Source organism: Elaeis guineensis, chromosome 8, assembly GCF_000442705.2.
Source record: "Elaeis guineensis isolate ETL-2024a chromosome 8, EG11, whole genome shotgun sequence".
NCBI classification, from domain to species: Eukaryota; Viridiplantae; Streptophyta; class Magnoliopsida; order Arecales; family Arecaceae; genus Elaeis; species Elaeis guineensis.
This window is the reverse complement of record NC_026000.2, coordinates 14,869,757-14,891,635: the sequence shown is the minus strand read 5'-3', so window position 1 is coordinate 14,891,635 and position 21,879 is coordinate 14,869,757. Positions and strand designations below refer to the sequence as shown.

Here is a 21,879-nt window from a genome sequence, read left to right as displayed (position 1 = left end):
CTCTGGTTGCTGTCGTGATGGCTTAGGCATGGTATCAACTGGCGGGGAGGGAGGTGCTGGCATGCTCGGCCTATCAACATGTGCCTGGCATCTACCTCGAAAAACTCTCAGTCGACTCCTGCTTTTGGCCCTCCCATGCTGATTGATGTGTTGTTCATCGGGTCGGTACGACGTGTCTCCTGGCTTGCTCATCCTCTGTGATATAGACACATCATCTATGGGGAGGTTGAAGTCCGAGAAGCCAGGATATGAGGTGTGCTGGGCATATGATGAGGTACTTGGATCATCCGCCGATGGTGCAGTCTGAAGTCGTCTATCCTCTGAGATGATTCGCATAGTGTTGACAAGACTGTCCATAATATTGGCAAATGCTCGATCTTTGCATCCAACAGTGATCAAATGGAAGCCGCTCCTTGTTCGGTGGTGTAGCGATGTGATCCTCTGAAACTATCAGTATGAAAAAGAAAACAAATATTATTCATAAATATAACAATAACAACATAACAAAGTGGGACAAAAGCAAAATGTACTTACCACAATGTCCATCACGCTGTTTGAAGGACGGAACCTCATCCTAGACCATTCACTCATCAATGGCAAGATAAATCATCTAGTGATGCTCTTGTACTACACCATATATGGATCATAATAATCCATCATGGGGAGCATATTTGGGCCATCCACAATCAAATTCTCTCATCGCTCCAATGCGTCAATATGCTCCCGATGCTCTCTACCCCAATTGTGGTGATGCTGCCCTCGTCGATCAAAATTGTAGAGACCGTCACGAGTGTCACATGCTGGGAGAGCGTCCTGATGCATGCCAAATTATCGCATCATACGCTTCGGACAATAGATCTCCACGATGTCGAAGCAAATGAGAGATGTGCGTGTTCTTCATATGTACTGATCTGATCGGCATACCTCGGGCAATGTGGCTAATATCTTTGGTGTGTAAGGCACCTACACCATCTGATTGTCGCGCTGCTGGTCAAGTTGATTTCTATAGTATATGACTATGTATGGATTGCTAGCACCAATCAGTCGAGTCCTTCACTTTTTCAAAACAAAGTCAATATGTTATTGTGCTAAAATATGTAGTCATTTACATATAAAATCAGTGATACTGATTACATACCTGCGTTCCAGTAGATCAGTCTGGTTGTATTGTATGTCGTCAAATGGGTCCTCAAAACCAGTATCATTTTCATCTAACAGGCCATGTCCTACTACATCACTTCCCATCATTGGTTGGTGGGCTCTTACCCTGGGGAGCATTCTATCTAGTCGTCCGATGTGTAAATACCCTCACACCTAAAGCTGCAGTAAGACCAATGGCTTAGCTATCTCACATGCATCTAGTCTGGTGGCCCTGTAGAGCTCGCGATACAAGAAGGCTAAGGTAGCATTGTCCTAACTCAATTGTCTACATGTGGAGATCACGTAACAGGGGTAAGTACAACAACTGCACATAGAAATCGGACTTATCGGTGAACAGATGACCTCTGATAAGGTAAAGAATAAATGCTCAAGCATGCCTCTGTACGGTCTCATCATCTGCATCATTCGGTAAGTGGTGGAACGTGTCGCGAAGCCAGTAAAATTTGAGCAAAGATTCCGACAACATCGACTCTGGCGGTCTAATCCCGAATAACTCTTCACATAGATCTGACTAGATGATTCCTGCAGTATCGGTGATGGCAGGCCCGTACACCTGTAATCCTAGAAGAACAGCAACATCCTGCCACGTGATCGTCGCCTCCTCGATGCGCAAGTGAAAAATATGTCTCCTGATGCCATCGCTCTACCATGGCTGTGATGAGGGCCCAATCTAGTTGTATATCATATATTTTAAATACTCCATCAAAATCAGCCATATGAAGATATTCTCGGATCCTCTCATGTGGCCATCAAACGTGCATAGCTGTCGAGCCTCTGTGTCTACGGCATAGGGGCCCTATGTCCTCCCCAGAATATATAAGATCACTGTGGTGTCGAGTCTGGAGATACAACATGGTAGGGTCTGTCGACTCCGGATGAACATCGGAGTCCGAACTTACCATGTCTAAGGCACAAAATAAAAAGACTATCTTACTACCAAAAAATATCAAAGATGATAAGCAACACATGCTACATAGGATAATTTGAAAAAAGTTTACACGACATGATTATATAACTAAAATATTTTGAAAGGAACACAAATGATATATAAAGTCAGTCTATATAATATGAATAAATACATAAATCAGTGCCATTGGGGGTATCTACATTGGTTGTGCCCTATCTCTTTACACAATCCGCACCGTACAATATTTGGGCACTCCATTGCGTCCATATCATCTTGGATCCCCTCGATTGTGGATGCCCCTTTTCTTGTCTTCTTGTGGATGGGTGCAGTATGAGTCTAGATGCAGTCTACTCAGTCCAATAACATGGACTCTCTGAGAGATGGAAGGTAGATGCATATGACTGCTCATAATGTACAATAGTATAACAGTCGTCAATGAACTGCTTCCAGTTCAAGTTCTCACTGGCACATACAGCAAACAAATGGGAGCATGGATAATGTAGTAACTGCCACTTCCTACATGTGCATGTGCATGCCCAAGTCGACTATCTGTATATAATCAGGTTCATCGGGGCTATAATATCTTCGTCTTAACCGAATCTCATACAAGTTCGATTGATTATTGTACTTAACCACACAATACTCTCTTGACTTTGGCTGGCGTTCATTTAACTTTCGTTTAATCTTATCTATGAATATCCTGCCGGCCTCCCTTCTCCGTGCCGTTATTGCACATCTGATGCTAAACCACTTCGACATGTGTGTGAAGGAAAGGGAAACAAGAGTGGTAATGGGCAATGAGCGAGCCCTCTTCAATACCTTATTGAAGTTTTCAGATAGATTGGTATTCATTATTCCATACCTACATCCACCCATGCATGCATCAGCGACCATTTATTCAGATCGTCAAGTGGATATGATTTCAGATATTGGAAGCAATTGGTCATGTTCTCTCAATGTGTTGCATGCTTCAATCAAACTTTTAGGGCTGATTTTATTTTGCAGTTTGATGAAAATAAGTAAAAAATACTGCATCATGAAATCGACCGTATAGGTTAGCCTCAATATATTTAAGACATAATCTGTGATACCCATATGGTGGTGTCCACCCAACAAATTCATCTGAAATAGCAGCTAATATTCTTTTGTGCCGGTTTGAAATTATACTAATCTCCATACGATCATGTGTCATATAATGGTGCAAATGCCATAAAAATCATGACCAACTACTATGGCTCTCGTCTTCACAAATGGCAAATGCTAGCAGATAGATACTCTCATTTCTATCTCTTGCTACAGTTATCATGAGAGTATTCTTATATCGGCTGTATAAATGCGTTGCATCGATATTAATCAGTGGGCGGCAGAACTGGAAGCCCTGAATGCATGGATCGAATGTCCAAAAAACTCGATGGAACACCTTTGTGTTTGCCTCTGTTGTAGGAATTTTTGCAAAATCTATCACGATCACCTTATTGGCACGAAAAACTGCAGCTAGCCAAAGACCCAATGTCTTCATTGCTGAAGATCTGCTTGTCAAACTTAGGGACTCAAGTTTGAAATGCATCTGCCATGCATTTCAAACTTAGGGATTCATTTTAAAAAATGTGCCATACAATTTGTTTATTAATGCAGTTAGTTCTCACAATAATTTTTGAAAAATGGATTCAAGATTTATCACTGTTATCTTCCATTGGGATGGAAGGATCAATCGTGATGCTAACGGTGCATATTATAACGGTGGACAGACTCAGATGGCCATGGTAGATCGTAACGCAACATATCAAGAACTTGTGTGGATCTGCTATACTGTCACTAGATGGGATCCCAATCAATGTGGAGTTTTTCTAATGTGTAGATTTTCAATTCATACAGTTGGACAATATTTGGTTATACCTATTAAAGATGATCAGACAATGTATACCGTCTTGGGCATCCCATTACAAGGGATGTTTCTGGCAGTTGAAATTTTTATCGAGCCAGCAGTGGTAGAAGTTTCAGGTGGTGGTGAACAGCATGTAAGTGTGTCTCAGTATGTATCTACTCTATTTACACAGTCAAGCATGGGGGCATCTCTACTTGATGCATCTCCAATGATCGATGAAACTGGATATGAGTATGGAGGCACTCCAGCTATATCCATAACTGATAATCATTGGTGCATAGTAGGGGAAGAGGCTGTGTATCAATAGTGAAGTAATGCCGCATTTGATGATGCAGGGGTCGGTCCTAGTTATGTGGCAACTACCATGGAGCATGTGGAGCATGAAGCTAATGACCCTGTATCACTTAATCAGCCACATGCATGCCATGTCCGGATTGGAGGATTGGGAACCGCAGTGGCTGATACAACTTTGTTCGAAAATGAAGCTGTTGTCAGTTATGATCCTAATCCTACTGATGAAAAAGATGAGGATGATGATGCGGAGTCTGATGGCAGTGATAGTGGGGAGTCTAGTGCAGAAGAGAATGTCCCACCACATGAGGCACCTATTGTTCCTGAATTTGGGCTAGTTGATGCATCCGACGACTGATCAATACATGAATTATAATGTTAGAAGTATTAAATATTATATTATTTAATCTTTATTAGTCGGTATTTAATGCTTCTTAATTTGTTTTGCATGTAATTAGGAGATTGAGTCCAAACCCAAGAAATGCTCAAAATCAAGCCTAACTCAAGTTCAGAATAAAATTCAAAAACCTGAAATAATGGAAGGCCCAAAACCTCTTCATGTAGCCCACACAATGTACAGAAGCTTTGGTATACAAGAGTTGGTTGCATGGTCTAGTCCACAGCACATGAAGTTTGAAAAGGGAATAGTTTAAAAAGTCAACAACAAGTTTCACGTAATGGGTGATTTAAAGTAGAGACCGACATGGGAATATTAAATGAAGAAGATGTTGGCTGGGCTTGGCGTGTGATCACTAAGGCATTTAAAAAGTATGTGGGACCCAGCAACTTGAATGCATGGGATGGACATGCATTGGCAAACGGTGAGCGTGGTTTAAATTCCGTGGAAGCTATCGTAGAAAGAACGGCTAAACATAAAATAAACATGGAAAGACGTACGGTTTTATGAAAAAAATACGGATAAGAAGAGGCTGTTAAGATGCGAAACAAATACGGCTTGAACGCGTAAAATAAAGTCTATAAAAAGAAGATCGTAGAAGACGTCGGGGGGGTGGACACCTTCATCATTCTTCTCCACATCAAAATCCATGTCTCTCCCTCTGTTGCCATCAAATATTTTACAGTTGTTGTCCAAGAGTCTCCTCAGCAACAGGATGTCAGTGCGTAAGAGTTCCATGGAAGGCTAGATTTCTCCAACTCGAGAAGACGATGAAGCCAGCAACATAAATTTATTTTTTTTTTCTTGTATTTATTTTTCGTTGCAATGAAATAAAGAATTATTTTGTGCTTCATATTTATTTGATATTCTTTCTTCTTTAGAGGTTTGGATTCAGCGTGCACAACCTATACTCTTCACAGACACGCCGTGATCTACAGGTACGGTGCGTACTTAGGAGAGATAAATTATTATATTTTTAGTTCAAATCTTTAACTTGTAGTTGAGATAAGGTAATCTATACTCTGGATGGATGAGCCATAATCCAAGGATATGGTTCATACCTATCCGAGGTAAATTACACTCCATCTCAATTACAAATATATCATTGCTACATAAAAGTAAAAAAAAAATATAAAATCTATTTTGCATGGTGGATTCTGAATTTTCGAGGCTTCTTTCCTATTTGATTTTTTTTTGTGAATTAAATTAAAATTACTGCTTTCTTAATAATTAATTAAAATTTATCTTCTTTTTTTAATAATTATTAAACAATTGTCCGAGATCCCCGTGGATATGATCCCGATTCACCCTAGCTATGTGATAAGTTAGAATTGGATTTATTTTTTTGATGCCCTGACGACGTGCATCAAATTTTGGCGCCGTTGCTGGGGATCTTGATACAGTTAATTTGAAAGAAAAAAACATATATTTTTCAGCTTTTCAGTTTTTATTTCTTGCTTTAATTTTTTTTATTGCTTCCTAACTAGATTACCTTATTTGCATAATTAATTTAGTGCTTTTTAATTTTAGAGATTTTTTTTAGCTTAGTGATTTATTGCTTAATTATTTAAATTTATTTTTTTGTAAAACCTAAAAATATATATATATAAATAAATAAATAAATATCTATAAAAAAAAGATAGAACCATAAATCCTAAAAAAAAAAGATATTTCATAACACTTAATTAATATAGCATAATCTAAAATATAAAAATTTTAACTCGATTGGACACCTTATTTGTTTTGCATTGCATATCCATAATTAACTTTAAGGGTATTTAACCCATTAATCAGATAAAGTGGAGATTTGATCACCCTTAGCCGACAAACCATAATCTTCATTTTGCATACCTAAGCCTAACTTAAGATTAATTAGACGTTGACCACTAAGGTGTTCGAGCTCACTAGGACAAGGCACTCGACAGAGTTGGACCGGATCAGGATTGACTAGTTGATTGGTGTCTAGGAAAGGGGTTCAGGGACAAGAGCCCGAAGAAAGATGGTTCTCTAATTAGGTCTGTTGCGAAAGTACGAGGAGCCTCCCATCAATCTTACCCTTACCTGGCTAGTTAGTTAGTCGGTTTCTAACTTGGAGGGCTCCAAGATAGCTTTGGCAGTTAGGAGCTGTCTAGATTTAAGATAACCTAGGGTAGAAATAAGTTGTTTGAGTAAGTGTTTGAAAAATTTAAAATTAAAAAAAAATTCTATAAAAATTAAAAATTTTCTATTTTAAAGTGTATGCTTGATCGTAGATCGTTACGACCAGAAATCCTACCTTTTGATTCAGAAATAGAAAGAACCTTTAGAGCTAACAAACGTAGAAATATGGACCGAAATCAGGAGAAAGATCCGTCTAGACAGTTGAAGGAGTATTTTACTCCTTCCACATATACCTACTCTTCTTGTATTCAAGTGCCCCCTGTAGAGGCCACCCAATATAAAATTAAGTCCAGTATAATTCAAATGTTACCCTCATTTTATGGACTTAGTAACGAGGATCCTTATAAGCATCTTGACGAATTTCTTGAGATATGCTCAACAGTCAAGATTCACAACTTCTCCGATGATGCCCTTAGATTGAAATTATTTCCTTTCTCACTCAAAGACAAAGCCAAATATTGGTTACATACTTTGGATTCCATGGACCAGCTCTAAGGAGAATTTCTTAAGAAATATTTTTTCATAGGAAAAATTAATCAAATAAGAAAAGCCATAACTAGTTTTTTCCAACTAGATGGAGAAATATTTCATGAAACATGGGAGGTGTTAAAGAAACTTATTAGAAAATGTTCCCATCATGCTGTACCCAAGTGGCAGTTAGTCCAATATTTTTATGATGGGCTATCTGAAAGACACTGACAAATGGTTGATGCATAATGCGGTGGGACATTCATGCTCAAAAGTGAAGATGAGGCATGATAACTATTTGAAACTTTAAGTGAAAATTCATTACATTGTATGCCTGTTTCTGTTAGAGACAAACCCATGTTAAACCCAAGGAGGGGTGGAATCTATGAAGTAGGAAATGCCATAGATATCCATCATAAGGTAGATGAATTGTCCCAAAAATTAGATCGATTATTAAGTATAGGACATTCTCCTTCTCAATCTAGTCATATGCAAAATATGTGCACTATGTTCAAGCCCCACTCACTTTGTGAGTGAGTGTCCAACTGCACCACAGTTTTCTGAATATATACAAGAGCAAGTCCATCAAGCCCAAACCACTCATAGACCAGGGAATAATCTTTATTCTAGCACGAACAATCCCTATTCTAGTACATACAATCTAGGATGGAAGAACCATCCGAATTTTTCATAGAAACTACAACCAATGATTCCTTCGGTGCAACAAGGATCAGGTTATCCAGCTGCGACTTCTAGGCATCCACCCCAGTCACAATACCAGAACCGTCCTCAACCCACCCTAAATACTTATAGCTCAGCTTTTGAAGGAAAGGTGCTGCAAGCACTTAAAGGACTAGAAATGAACACCCAACTCCTTCACTCCCATACACAATCAATAGCAAAGCTAGAAATCCAGATAGGACAGTTAGCAACAGCTTTTAGTAGAAGGGAGGAAGGTAAATTACCAAGTCAACCCATCAATAACCCAAAAGGACAAGTACATGGCTGAGAGCTCCACCAGTCCCGAAATTTTTTTCGAACATGCCAAATCGATTATGACCCTTAGAAGCGGAAAAATCTTAAATCAACCTGAAGTAACCCAACAACCGGAGCCACCAATGCCGGCCACACCAGAAAAGAAGAAACCGAAAGAGAGGGAAGAATCTGTTAATCCAGCACCTGCACCTAAGGCTCCATTTTCCAGTGCTTTAGAATCTCTTTTGTTTTTCGACAAAAAGGGTATTAAGATGAAAGAAATGTTAGAACTTTTCAAACAGGTTCAAATAAACTTACCGCTTCTTGATGCTATTAAGCAAGTTCCTGCATATGCCAAATTCTTTAAGGATCTGTGCACACAAAAACGAAAATCTAAAGCACAGATACCAAGAAAAATACACCTAACTGAGCAGGCCAGCTCAGTTTTTCAGCAAAGTACCCCACCCAAACTAAAGGATCCAGGTACCCCAATTATATCGTGTGTCATAGGGGATCTCACGATTAAAAAGGCATTATTAGATTTGGGTGCAAGTGTCAATCTTCTCCCAAGCTCTGTTTATGATCTATTTGGATTTGGAGAGTTAAAACCTACAACGGTAACTTTACAACTAGCAGATCGATCCATTAAGGTACCCCGTGGAATGCTAGAAGATGTATTGGTGAAAGTAGATGAATTTTACTTTTCTGTTGATTTTCTTGTGCTGGATATGGAATCTGGTAGCAACCCTAGCCAAATTCCAATTATTCTAGGAAGACCCTTCCTAGCAACCGCTAATGCTTGTATAAATTGTAGGATCGGGGTTATGGATGTATCTTTCGGAAATAAGAAGCTGAGATTAAATATTTTCAATGCATTTCAAGGACCACCCACGTACGACCATAACGAGATCAACATGTTAGAGGAAGTTGTAGAAGATAACGCCCTTGCATTGCTCAACTCAGATCCTTTACAGACATGCCTAACACATCTTAGAGTAGATAATTTGGATATTGATGGGTACACTGAAGTACATGCTTTGCTAGAACCTCCCAAGTTTAATACCATTCCCCTTTGGACTGTAAAATATGAGCAATTACCAACTCAATCAAGCCCTCTAGTACCATCCTTAGAAGCACCACCTATCCTAGAGCTAAAACCTCTTCCTGCCATGCTGAAATATTCTTTTCTCGGACCTAATGATACTTTACCAGTGATCATTGCATCCGACCTAACCACTGACCAGGAGGAACAACTTGTAAGGGTGCTCAAAAAGCATAAAGAAGTCATAGGATGGACGATTGCCGATCTAAAAGGTATAGATCCTTCTGTTTGCATGCATCGCATTCACTGTGAGGTTGAGGCCAAACCACATAGGGATATGCAACGAAGATTGAATCCGAATATGCGGGAAGTTGTGAAAAAGGAAGTAGTCAAATGGCTTGATGCTGGTATCATCTACCCGATTTTGGATAGCCAATGGGTAGTCCAACTCAGGTAGTACCTAAAAAATCAGGTATTACTGTAGTAGAGGACGACGAGGGCGAGTTAATTCCTACTCGTACAACAACTGATTGACGAGTATATGTTGACTACCGCAAGCTGAATGCCGTCACTAGAAAAGATCATTTTCCTTTGCCTTTTATTGACCAAATCTTAGAATGGCTAGCAGGACAGTTTCTTCTGTTTCCTGGATGGATATTCAGGATATAATCAGGTTCCGGTGTTCCCTACTGATCAAGAAAAGACCACCTTCACATGCCCATTTGGAACATTCGCATTCAGACGTATGCCGTTCGGTCTCTGCAATGCACCATCCACTTTTCAACGGTGTATTTTGGCCATCTTTTCTGATATGGTTGACAAATTCCTAGAGGTCTTCATGGATGATTTTTTGATATTCGGCCCTACCTTTGATGACTGTCTTTAGAATCTAACCAAGGTCCTTCAACGATGTGTGGAAACAAATCTGATTTTAAGTTGGAAGAAGAGCCATTTTATGGTTCGTGAGGGAATCGTGTTCGGACATATTGTATCCGAGCGAGGGATCGAAGTAGATAAAGCCAAGATTGAAGTAATTTCGAAATTACCTCCCCCAACCTCGGTTAAACAAGTACGATCCTTTTTAGGCCATGCGGGTTTCTATAGGCGTTTCATTAAAAATTTTAGCAAAATCTCATGACCTTTGTGCAATCGCCTAGCCAAAAAAAATTCTTTCAATTTTAATGAAGATTGCATGGCTGCTTACAATACGCTCAGAACTGCTTTAACCACTGCACCGATCATAAAACCTCCGAATTGGACCCTATCGTTCGAAATTATGTGTGATGCTTCTGATTATGCTATAGGGGCAGTATTAGGGCAAAGGTTTAATCGAGAACCATATGTAATATATTATGCAAGCAAAACTCTTTCAGATGCCCAATTGAACTATACCACGATCGAAAAAGAGTTGCTCGCAGTTGTGTTTGCCTTAGAAAAAATTAGATCATACCTTCTGGGCTCCAAGGTCTTGGTATACTCTGATCATGCAGCACTGAAGCATCTGCTATCAAAAAGGGATACAAAACCAAGGCTGATTAGATGGATCCTTCTATTACAAGAATTTGATTTAGAAATTTTAGACAAAAAGGGTTCCGAAAACTTGGTAGCATATCATATTTCTAGGATCTTGATAGAACACAATAAAGAAGCGATCAAAGATAGGTTTCTGGACGAACAACTCTTTTCAATCTCTTCCACTGTTCTTCCTTGGTTTGCTTATATAATCAATTACTTGGTAATGGGACAGATCCCGTCTTATTGGACCCAACAAGAGAAAAAAAGATTTCTTTCCCAAGTAAAATACTATTTCTGGGAAGAACCAGAGTTGTTCAAATATTGCTCAGATCAAGTGATCCGACGTTGTATCCCCGAGTGTAAAGTCCAAAGTATTCTTACCTTCTGTCACTCGCTGGCATGTGGGGGACATTTTAACGAAAGAAAAACTGCAGCAAAGGTGTTGCAGAGTGGATTTTACTGGCCGATACTATTCAAAGATGCACATGAATTCAGCCATAATTGCATGCGATGCCAACAAACAGGAAATATTTCAAGAAAAGATATGATGCCCCTGTCCCTTATTCTTGTCGTATAAATTTTCGATGCTTGGGGGATTGATTTCATGGGACCCTTTCCTTCCTCATTTGGATTTGAGTATATTTTAGTCGCAGTAGACTATGTTTCAAAATGGATAGAGGCAATAGCAACCAAAACCAATGATCATAAAATTGTGATCAAGTTCCTTCAACATAACATTTTTAGTCGGTTTGGGTGCCCAAGAGCCATCATAAGTGACGGGGGTACACACTTCACGAATAAGCACTCTGAAAATTTAATGAAAAAATATGAAATAACCCATAAAGTTGTCACACCTTATCACCCCCAGACAAGTGGCCAAGTTGAAGTCTCCAATAGGAAGATCAAACATATTCTTGAAAAAACGATAAAACCTAATAGAAAGGATTGATGAGCACGCTTGGATGATGCGCTATAGGCTTACCGTACGGCTTTTAAAACACCCATAGGAATGTCTCCGTATCGACTTATCTTTGGAAAGGCTTGTCACCTACCAGTCGAATTAGAACATCGTGCATTTTGGGCCATACGAAAATTTAATTTTGATATGAAAACTGCAGGTTCTAATAGGAGACTCCAATTGAATGAGTTAGAAGAGCTACGCAATGAAGCGTATGAAAGTGTTAAAATTTATAAAGCCCGAACTAAAGCATACCACGATAAATTCATTGCACGAAAAATATTCGAGCCCAATCAGAAAGTACGGCTCTTCAATTCTAGGTTGCGTCTTTTTCCTGAAAAACTTCGCTTATGCTGGGACGGACCCTTCATCGTGACCCAGGTATTTTTCCATGGAGCTGTAGAACGCAGAGAACCTAAACAGGGGAACACTTTTAAGGTAAATGGCCAGCGTCTGAAATCATATCTGGAAGGAATCAATGATGGAGAGCTAATTGAATCTGTTGATCTAGTGGATCCAATAGAATGATACTAAGCATAGTCTGGCTGAAGACTTTAAACTTAGTGCTCTTGGGAGGCAACCCAGCTTATGCATTTCATCTATCTTCTTTTCTTTTGCTAGGGAAACCTGAGAACAACAATCAAATAAGTTGGAGGGAGCATCCCATCTAAAATCCAGATGGAGTCACGACCCGCAAAGGAAGAACCTCTTATTCGATAATAAATGAGCACATCGAACTCAGGTGGTATCTTTCTTTATAGTTTTTTTTTCTATTCTATTTTTTTCTTTTCTTCCATTGAGGACAATGAAAATAAAGATGGAGGAAGAGAATAATTAAATTAATCAAGTCCTCAAAATGTGATTATAATCAGTTTTGTGTACCAGATTTTGTCTTGAATTAAGTTAATCGGGCATTCTAATTAATGAATGATTAACGGTTTAGATAATTTTAGAAATATTGAGGGATAAATTATTAAGAAAGCCCAATAAATGGAGTTTGGACCAGAATACCAGAATGAATTTTAGAGTAATTCTAGAATCTTCTGCCCAATGATCTCAATAAGGAATCTACTTCATGAGGGTATAAGTGGAAAAGTCGAAGTTTGCAAAAAAAAAAAAAAAAGTCCACCTTGAAGTTAAAGTTTATCCAGATTAATAAAATAGATTTTTAGCATTTTTCACTAAGTAATCAGGTCCCTTCACCTAAGTAAGTGTTGTTGTTCGCGTCAAAAGGTGAGAATGCAAAGAAACCTCTTGTAGAGTCAGTCTTAACTCGTAGCCTTTTTGACTCGAGTAAGTCTAAGCGGTGCTCTGCACCTAATGCCCTAAAGCCAATTGGTTTGGGAGTCATTGGCCTAAAGCTCGTTACATGGGTCAACTATAACGCTTAAGGAGTTGGACATTGCACTGACTATATATTCAAAAATAAATAAATAAATAAATAAATGGACTAAATTACAAAAAGACACTACACTAAGCCCACAACAAGTTAGAGGACTTAAAGAATGAAGTAGAAAGTTGGTGAAAGGAAAAAATTTTAAAAATTCTATGGACTTCACTCAACCATTAGATGGGTAGAATTGATAATCCGATAAATATTACTTTAATGGTCAAGCCGGATATCATCTGATCTTAGAACTGTCAAGATAACTTTTAATTCAAGGACGAGTCTATACACACTACTGATTTATCTATTTTACTCGAGGACGAGCAAAAGTTCGAGTTGGGGAGTGTGATCAATACATGAATTATAATGTTAGAAGTATTAAATATTATATTATTTAATCTTTATTAGTCGGTATTTAATGCTTCTTAATCTCTTTTGCAGGTAATTAGGAGATTGAGTCCAAACCCAAGAAATGCTCAAAATCAAGCCTAACTCAAGTTTAGAATAAAATTCAAAAGCCCAAAATGATGGAAGGCCCAAAACCTCTTCATGCAGCCCACACAATGTACAGAAGCTTTGGTATACAAGAGTTGGTTGCATGATCTAGTCCACAGCACATGAAGTTTGAAAAGGGAATAGTTTAAAAAGTCAACAACAAGTTTCACGTAATGGGTGATTTAAAGTAGAGACCCACATGGAAATATTAAATGAAGAAGATGTTGGCTGGGCTTGGCGTGTGATCACTAAGGCATTTAAAAAGTATGTGGAACCCAGCAACTTGAATGCATGGGATGGATGTGCATTGGCAAACGGTGAGCGTGGTTTAAATTTTGTGGAAGCTATCGCAGAAGAACGGCTAAACAGAAAATAAACATGGAAAGACGTACGGTTTTATGAAAAAGATACGGATAAGAAGAGGCTATTAAGATGCGAAACAAATACAGCTTGAATGCGTAAAATAAAGTCTATAAAAAGAAGATCGTAGAAGACGTCGGGGGGGTGGACACGTTCATCATTCTTCACATCAAAATCCATGTCTCTCCCTCTGTTGCCATCAAACATTTTTCAGCTATTGTCCAAGAGTCTCCTCAGCAACAGGATGTCAGTGCGTAAGAGTTTCATGGAAGGCTAGATTTCTTCAACTCGGGAAGACGATGAATCCGGCAACATAAATTTATTTATTTTTTTGTATTTATTTTTCGTTGCAATGAAATAAAAAATTATTCTGTGCTTCATGTTTATTTGATATTATTTCTTCTTTAGAAGTTTGGATTCAGCATGCACAACCTATACTCTTCACAGACACGCCGTGATCTATAGGTACGGTGCGTACTTAAGAGAGATAAATTATTGTATTTTTAATTCAAATCTTTAATTTGTAGTTGAGATAAGGTAATCTATACTCTGGACGGATGAGCCATAATCCAAGGATATGGTTCATACCTATCCGAGGTAAATTACACTCCATCTTAATTACAAATCTCATCATTGCTACATAAAAGTAAAAAATATATATATAAAATCTATTTTGCATGGTGGATTTTGAATTTTCGAGGCTTCTTTCCTATTTGATTTTTTTTCGTGAATTAAATTAAAATTACTGCTTTCTTAATAATTAATTAAAATTTATCTTCTCTTTTTCTTTTAATAATTATAAAATAATTGTCCGAGATCCTTGTGGATACGATCCTGATTCATCCTAGCTATGTGATAAATTAGAATTGAGTTTATTTTTTTGATGCCCTGACGACATGCATCAACGACGATGAGATTGCATCCCATAGAGCTTGCCGGAACATCCATTTTTTGGTGGAAATGAAAAGTTAAGAAAGGAAATGGTATTCGGATCGAAAGAACAGGTCCAACGCATCGTAAAACAGTATGCCATTCACATCTACCAATCTTTCAAAGTTATCGAGTCAAACAGAGTTAAATGGAGCGTCATGTGTAAACAGTCTGATACTTGCAGTTGGCATCTCCGTACATTCCTTCGGATTAAGACGCAGTGATGGGAGATTACGGTATATAAAGGGCCACACACATACTAGAATACAAATGTGATGCGAGATCTGTTGTGATCCAGGTGGTGTGCCCAAGACCCAGGGGACCAAGGCTAAGGCCAAGGTCCATCATTCATGAGGGCTTCATGGAGGCTCTAGGGCTAGTTGGGCCCTAGGTTGAAAGGCTGTGGGCCTTTCGGGTTCTTGAGGTCTAGGTTATGTGGGCCTCAAGGGACCAACTCTTTATGGTCCAGGTCTGGGCCCAGGATAGGTGAGATTAGGTCGAGTCATGGGTGTACATGGGCTTGGGTTAACCTAATCTCCCATAGAGTTGGTCAAGGGAGTTTTGGGTTTGGGTCACTTGACCCTGTGTTTATATATACATGCACTGTATAGGTTTGATTAAGCCAAAGGGAATACAGAAACTCTTTCTCCCAAGTCTCTCTCTCTCTTCTCCCTCTCTCTCCAGCCATTCTCCATGTCCCAGGAGCAAGAAATCCTAGGGTTTCTTGCCGCCAGGTCCCAAAAAGGCAGGAAACAAGGGGAGGCGCTAGCCCCTTCCCCTTTGTGCCGCCAACCAGATCTCTCTCCCTCTCTTGCAGCCGCCCAAACATCAGGTCCAAGACCTGAAATCTCTTGAGAAGAGGTTGGTACAAGTTTCTCTCAGATCTGGAGTTGATCTGACGTCGTTTGAGGTGCGGATGAGATCTCCATCAACAGATCTACAGGAAAGGCTGCAGCAGGACAGATCTGCAAGGTTTGTCTCCATCTACCTTCTTCCCTATCTAGAACACCCCGATTCGAGATCTACGAATTGAAAGACCTCGGTCCAGGCCTGATCTGGTTGGGTACCAGATCTTGGATTTTTTAGAAGTGATTTCAGAGGCGTTCTTCATCTGGAACGAAAGGCTGACGAAGAAGACAACAACCAGGTTGATTTCGTCAAGGGCCTTCAATCGAGTCCAGAAGTCTCCAGATTTGTTTGTTGCTGGTTCCGCTGCACCCAAGATCCGTGGGAGGAGCCGGGATCGTGCTCCAACAGTTGGTATCAGAGCCACGGTGGTGAGGAAGCGGTTCCAAGCGCGAGAAGTTGAAGATCCCAAGTGCTGAAAATTTTCAGCAAGGTACCATCAAGGTATATTCTACACTTCTTGATTTTATATTGCTTGTTTGGCTTGGATCTAGTAATGGGCAGCAATATGAAGGTCGATGTCGAGAAGTTTGATGGCAAGGAAAATTTTTCCATGTGGAAAATCCGGGTGGAGGATCTTCTGGTGCAAGCAGATCTGGATCAGGCTTTGGATGAGAAGCCTGAGGGAATGACAGATAGACAGTGGGTATCGTTGGAGAAGAAAGCATGCTCGGTGATCAGAGGATGTTTGGCGGATGCGGCGTTGTATTCAGTGCTGGAAGAAAAGATCCCGAAGGGCCTTTGGTCGAAGTTGCACACCATATATATGGGGAAGAATATGTGCAACAAGCTAATGCTGAAGAAGAGGTTGTACAGTCTTCGGATGCAGGAGGGATCTGATGTGATTGGCCACATTCAGAGGTTCGACCAGTTGTGCACGGAGTTGATGAATATCGGGGTGAAGTTGGATAAGGAGGACAAGTCCCTGTTGCTTTTGTGTTTGCTGCCAGGATCATATGACTCTTTGGTGACTACACTGCTCTACGGTAAGGAGACTCTGGAATATGAGGACATGGTCTCGGTGCTGAGGTCTAATGAGCAAAGGAAAAAGTTGACCAGAGATCGGGCTCCCCAGGAGGGTTTGGCAGTAGGGGAGAGGACAGGTAGAGGCAGAGGCAGAAGCAAGTCCAGGGGGCGGTCCAAGTCCAGAAAGGGAAAGAAAGAGATGAAATGCTTCAAGTGCAACGAGTTCGGGCACTTCAAGCGAGAATGTCCACTATGGAAGAGCAAGAAGGGAGAAAGAAGTGGCTCAGAATCAGTGAGTGCAGTTGCTGGGCAGCAGGTGGAGGATGATTTACTTGTGGTATCAGATGGTCACAGGTATTACACAGAGGAGTGGACACTAGACTCTGCGTGCTCACATCATTACACACCACACAGGTCTTGGTTTGCGACATACACCAAGACAGATGAGGGATCAGTGACTCTAGGCGACAATTATCCTTGCAAGGTGGCTGGGATAGGGACAATCAGGGTGAGGATGTTTGATGGGATTGTGAGGTCATTGACAAATGTAAAGCACGTCCCGAAGCTGGAAAAGAATCTGGTATCACTAGGCTACTTGGAGCGCAGTGGATACAGCTTCAACAGTAAGGCTAGACGCGGAGTACTGAACATCTCCATTGGAGCTATGGTAGTGATGAGAGGCAGGAGGTTGGACAATAACCTCTATTGCATGGAGGGATCTGTGGTGACCGGAGAATCTGATGCAGCAGCTGCAGCACAGGACCAGCAGGGGGCTTACAGGATGTGGCACTATCGCCTAAGCCACATGGGTGACAGAGGGCTGAGGGAGTTGAGCAGGAGAGGACTCATCTCTGATCTGGAGGATGGTGCTACAGGGGAGATCTGTGAGCCTTGCCAGATAGGAAAGCAGAGGAGAGTTCAGTTCAACATCAGTACAGCCCCTTTGGAGTTAGTACACACGGATGTGTGGGGACCAGCCCCAGTTTCAGCTAGGAATGGGGCTAGATACTTCATGACTCTGATTGATGATTTCTCAAGGAAACTCTGGATTTACTTCATGAGAGAGAAGTCAGAGGTCTTCTCCAAGTTCAAGATCTGGAGAGCTGAGGTGGAGAAGGAGCAGGGGAGGAGCGTGAAGTGTCTGAGGTCAGACAATGGTGGGGAGTACACCAGCAGAGAGTTCCAAGACTACTGTGAGGAGTGTGGGATCAGGAGACACTTCTCAGTTAAGGGGACTCCACAGCAGAGTGGGGTGGCCGAGAGGATGAATAGAACACTTCTGAAAAAGGCACGATGCATGAGGCTGCAGGCAGGGCTTCCAAAGGTGTTCTGGGTTGACCCAGTTGACGCAACGGGTTACTTGATCAATCGATCACCTCACACCAGGTTGGATGGCAGGCTTCCAGAGGAGGTGTGGTCTGGGAGGACAGTTGGGCTGGGCCATCTACGGGTATTTGGGTGCACGGCCTATGTGCACATTGGAGCTGGTGAGCAGAGCAAGCTAGACGTCAGATCACGCAAGATGGTGTTTTTAGGCTATCCGCGAGGAGTTAAGGGATACAGGTTGTGGGATCCCTTGGAAAAGAAGGTCATCATTAGTCGGGATGTGACTTTTGATGAGGAGTCAGTCCTACAGAGGCGAGCAGGCATGGAGGAGCAGCAGGAGCAGGAGGAGGTCCAGCAGGGCGCTGCTGGACAGCTTACCTCTTTGATTTTGCCTCTTGCAGGTACTACAGGAGGACATGACATTCAGGTGGAGAACCTACCTAAGGTGTCTCCACAGGTGGAGAGGACTCGGATGGATGATCGAGGAGGAGAGGTCCAGTAGGAGCGAGCTGGACCGAGGACTGATATCGGTGTTGCCCTACACAAGTCCAAGAGGACCATTAGGCAACCGGACCGATATGGCTTCGAGGAGATGCTGTCATATGCCCTGGTGACAGCGAATGGAGACCCATATACGTATCAGGAGACTATTGAGAGTCAGGACAGAGAGTGGTGGGTCCAGGCGATGTCCGAGGAGATGCAGTCTCTCCACCAGAACCAGACGTGGCGATTGGTGCAGTTGCCATAGGGGAAGAGGCCCATTGGCTGCAAATGGGTCTACAGTCGCAAGGAAGGGCCTTCAGAGCAGGGAGGTATCAGATTCAAGGCGAGGTTAGTGGCCAAGGGTACTCCCAGAAGGAAGGCATCGACTTCAGCGAGGTCTTCTCTCCCCTCGTCAGACATACTTCCATCAGAGTGTTGCTGAGCATTGTAGCAGCTCAGGATTTAGAGCTGGAGCAGATGGATGTTAAGACGGCGTTCCTCCATGGGCATTTGGAGGAGAGGATTTACATGGAGCAGCCACCCGGTTTCAGGGATCCAGGATCAGAGGAAAAGGTTTGTTTGTTGCAGAAGTCGTTGTACGGGCTGAAGCAGTCGCCGAGGCAATGGTACAAGCGGTTCGACTCCTATGTGCACAGCATTGGACTTTTCAGGTGCGAGTTTGATCCCTGTGTTTATGTTCAGTCTCTTGAGGATGGTTTTAGGGTGTTCCTACTCTTGTATGTGGATGACATGCTTATAGCATGCAAGAGTAAGAAGGTTGTGCAGGATCTGAAGGCATCCTTATCTCGGGAGTTTGAGATGAAGGATTTGGGCCCTGCAAGGAAGATCCTAGGCATGGAGATTTTCAGAGACCGAGCCCGGAGGGTGCTGCACCTATCTCAGGGGGGCTACATACAGAAGGTCTTAGAGAGGTTCGGGATGAAGGGAGCAAAGCCGGCGGAGCTGCCACTTGCCGGTCACTTCAGACTCTCGAAGACCATGGCGCCACAGACTGAGGTGGAGGCTCAGGAGATGGAGACGGTTCCTTATGCTTCAGGAGTTGGGAGCTTGATGTATGCGATGGTCTGTTGTAGGCCAGACATCGCTCATGCAGTGAGTCAGGTTAGCAGGTTCATGGCGCAGCCTGGCAGGGAGCACTAGAGAGCTCTGAAGTGGATATTCAGATACCTGACAGGTTCAGTTGGAGTTGGCATCTGCTACGGACAGCGAGGAGGTGCAGTGGGATACTCTGACATGTCCAGGGAGGCTCAGGGGCTGATTGGTGGTTATGTAGATGCAGACTTCGGTGGAGATGTGGATTCCCGGAGGTCTACGACAGGCTTCATCTTTAGCCTGTATGGAGGTCCTATTTCTTGAAGATCGAGTCTGCAGCCTATCACGGCCCTATCCACTACAGAGGCGGAATACATCGGGCTAACAGAAACAGCTAAGGAGGCAATTTGGCTGAAGGGTTTGTTGACGAAGATGGACCTTACTCAGGAGGCCATTAGAGTGCACTGTGACAGCCAGAGTGCACTTCTATTAGCACAGAACTCAGTCTATTATGCAAGAACAAAGCACATCGACATTCGGTATCATCGGATCAGGGAGCTTGTGGAGGATGATGAGGTGGAGTTGATAAAGGTACACACCAAGGAGAATCCAGCTGATGCACTTACGAAGGTACTTCCACGGGACAGCTTTCAGAGATGTGTTGAGCTGATTCGGCTGATGGACAGAGTGGACCTGGTTGAGGCCTTGGGACACCAAGGTGGAGATTGTTGTGATCCAGATGGTGTGCCCAAGGCCCAGGGGACCAAGGCTAAGGCCAAGGTCCATCATTCATGAGGGCTTCATGGAGGCTCTAGGACTAGTTGGGCCCTAGGTTGAAAGGCTGTGGGCCTTTCGGGTTCTTGAGGTCTAGGTTATGTGGGCCTCAAGGGACCAACTCTTTATGGGCCAGGTCTGGGCCCAGGATAGGTGAGATTAGGTCGAGTCATGGGTGTACATGGGCTTGGGTTAACCTAATCTCCCATAGAGTTGGTCAAGGGAGTTTTGGGTTTGGATCACTTGACCCTGTGTTTATATATACGTGCACTGTATAGGTTTGATTAAGCCAAAGGGAATACAGAAACTCTTTCTTCCAAGTCTCTCTCTCTCTTCTTCCTCTCTCCAGCTATTCTCCACGCCCCAGGAGCAAGAAACCCTAGGGTTTCTTGCCGCTAGGTCCCAAAAAGGCAGGAAACAAGGGGAGGCGCTAGCCCCTCCCCCTTTGTGCTGCCAACCAGATCTCTCTCCCTCTCTTGCAGCCGCCCAAACATCAGGTCCAGGACCTGAAATCTCTTGAGAAGAGGTTGGTACAAGTTTCTCTCAGATCTGGAGTTGATCTGAGGTCATTTGAGGCGCGGGTGAGATCTCCATCAACAGATCTACAGGAAAGGCTGCAGCAGGACAGATCTGCAAGGTCTGTCTCCATCTACCTTCTTCCCTATCTAGAACGTCCCGATTCGAGATCTACGAATTGGAAGACCTCGGTCCAGGCCTGATCTGGTTGGGTACCAGATCTTGGATTTTTTAGAGGTGATTTCAGAGGCGTTCTTCATCTGGAATGAAAGGCTGACGAAGAAGACATCAACCAGGCTGATTTCGTCAAGGGCCTTCAATCGAGTCCAGAAGTCTCCAGATTTGTTCGTTGCTGGTTCCGCTGCACCCAAGGTCCGTGGAAGGAGTTGGGATCGTGCTCCAACAAGATCATCCACAGCTTAATGCACGCATGGTTGCCGATATCATTAGAGGTTCGGTTAGGACAGAGATATCCATATTCATATCAACCTATCAGGGTTATGTATGTGATATATGGTAGTGCAAGGCATCTTACAATAAAACGTGGATTGTTAAACAACTTGATATGGACGAGCTGTTTAGAGATTGGACAGTCCCATCTTACTATGGTCCTAATAAACCCCTCCAATCTCCCTCAGGTGTTTTTTTTTCTCACATATCTATCACAAAAAGAAGAAATAACAAAAATATCAAGCAAAAAAAACAAAAAACAAAATAAATGCCTTACCTCCTATACTCCACTGTAGATGATCGGAGATGGAGAGCCGACTGCCTGCACGCACGAGAGGGAGAGGCTGCCCGCATGTACGAGAGGGAGAGAGAAAGGGAGAGGCTGCCCGCACGCACGAGAGGGAGAGGGGGAGGGAGAGTGAGAGTTGTTACTTGACTGCACGCATGAGAGGGAGAGGGAATGCCGACCTGCTT

The 21,879-nt window shown here is 42.2% G+C and overlaps 1 non-coding gene and 2 pseudogenes across 1 annotated transcript; 2 read left to right on the top strand and 1 right to left on the bottom strand.

Annotated features, from left to right (window-relative positions):
* Nucleotides 1-21,879, top strand: part of LOC105050276 (clustered mitochondria protein-like) — a 51,495-nt pseudogene that overhangs the window by 21,057 nt on the left and 8,559 nt on the right.
* LOC114914472 (small nucleolar RNA R71) lies at nt 7,339-7,444 on the bottom strand. Its single transcript, XR_003801729.1, has one exon. It is a non-coding gene; the product is annotated as a small nucleolar RNA R71 (small nucleolar RNA).
* Nucleotides 8,915-13,579, top strand: LOC140851056 (uncharacterized; annotated as a pseudogene).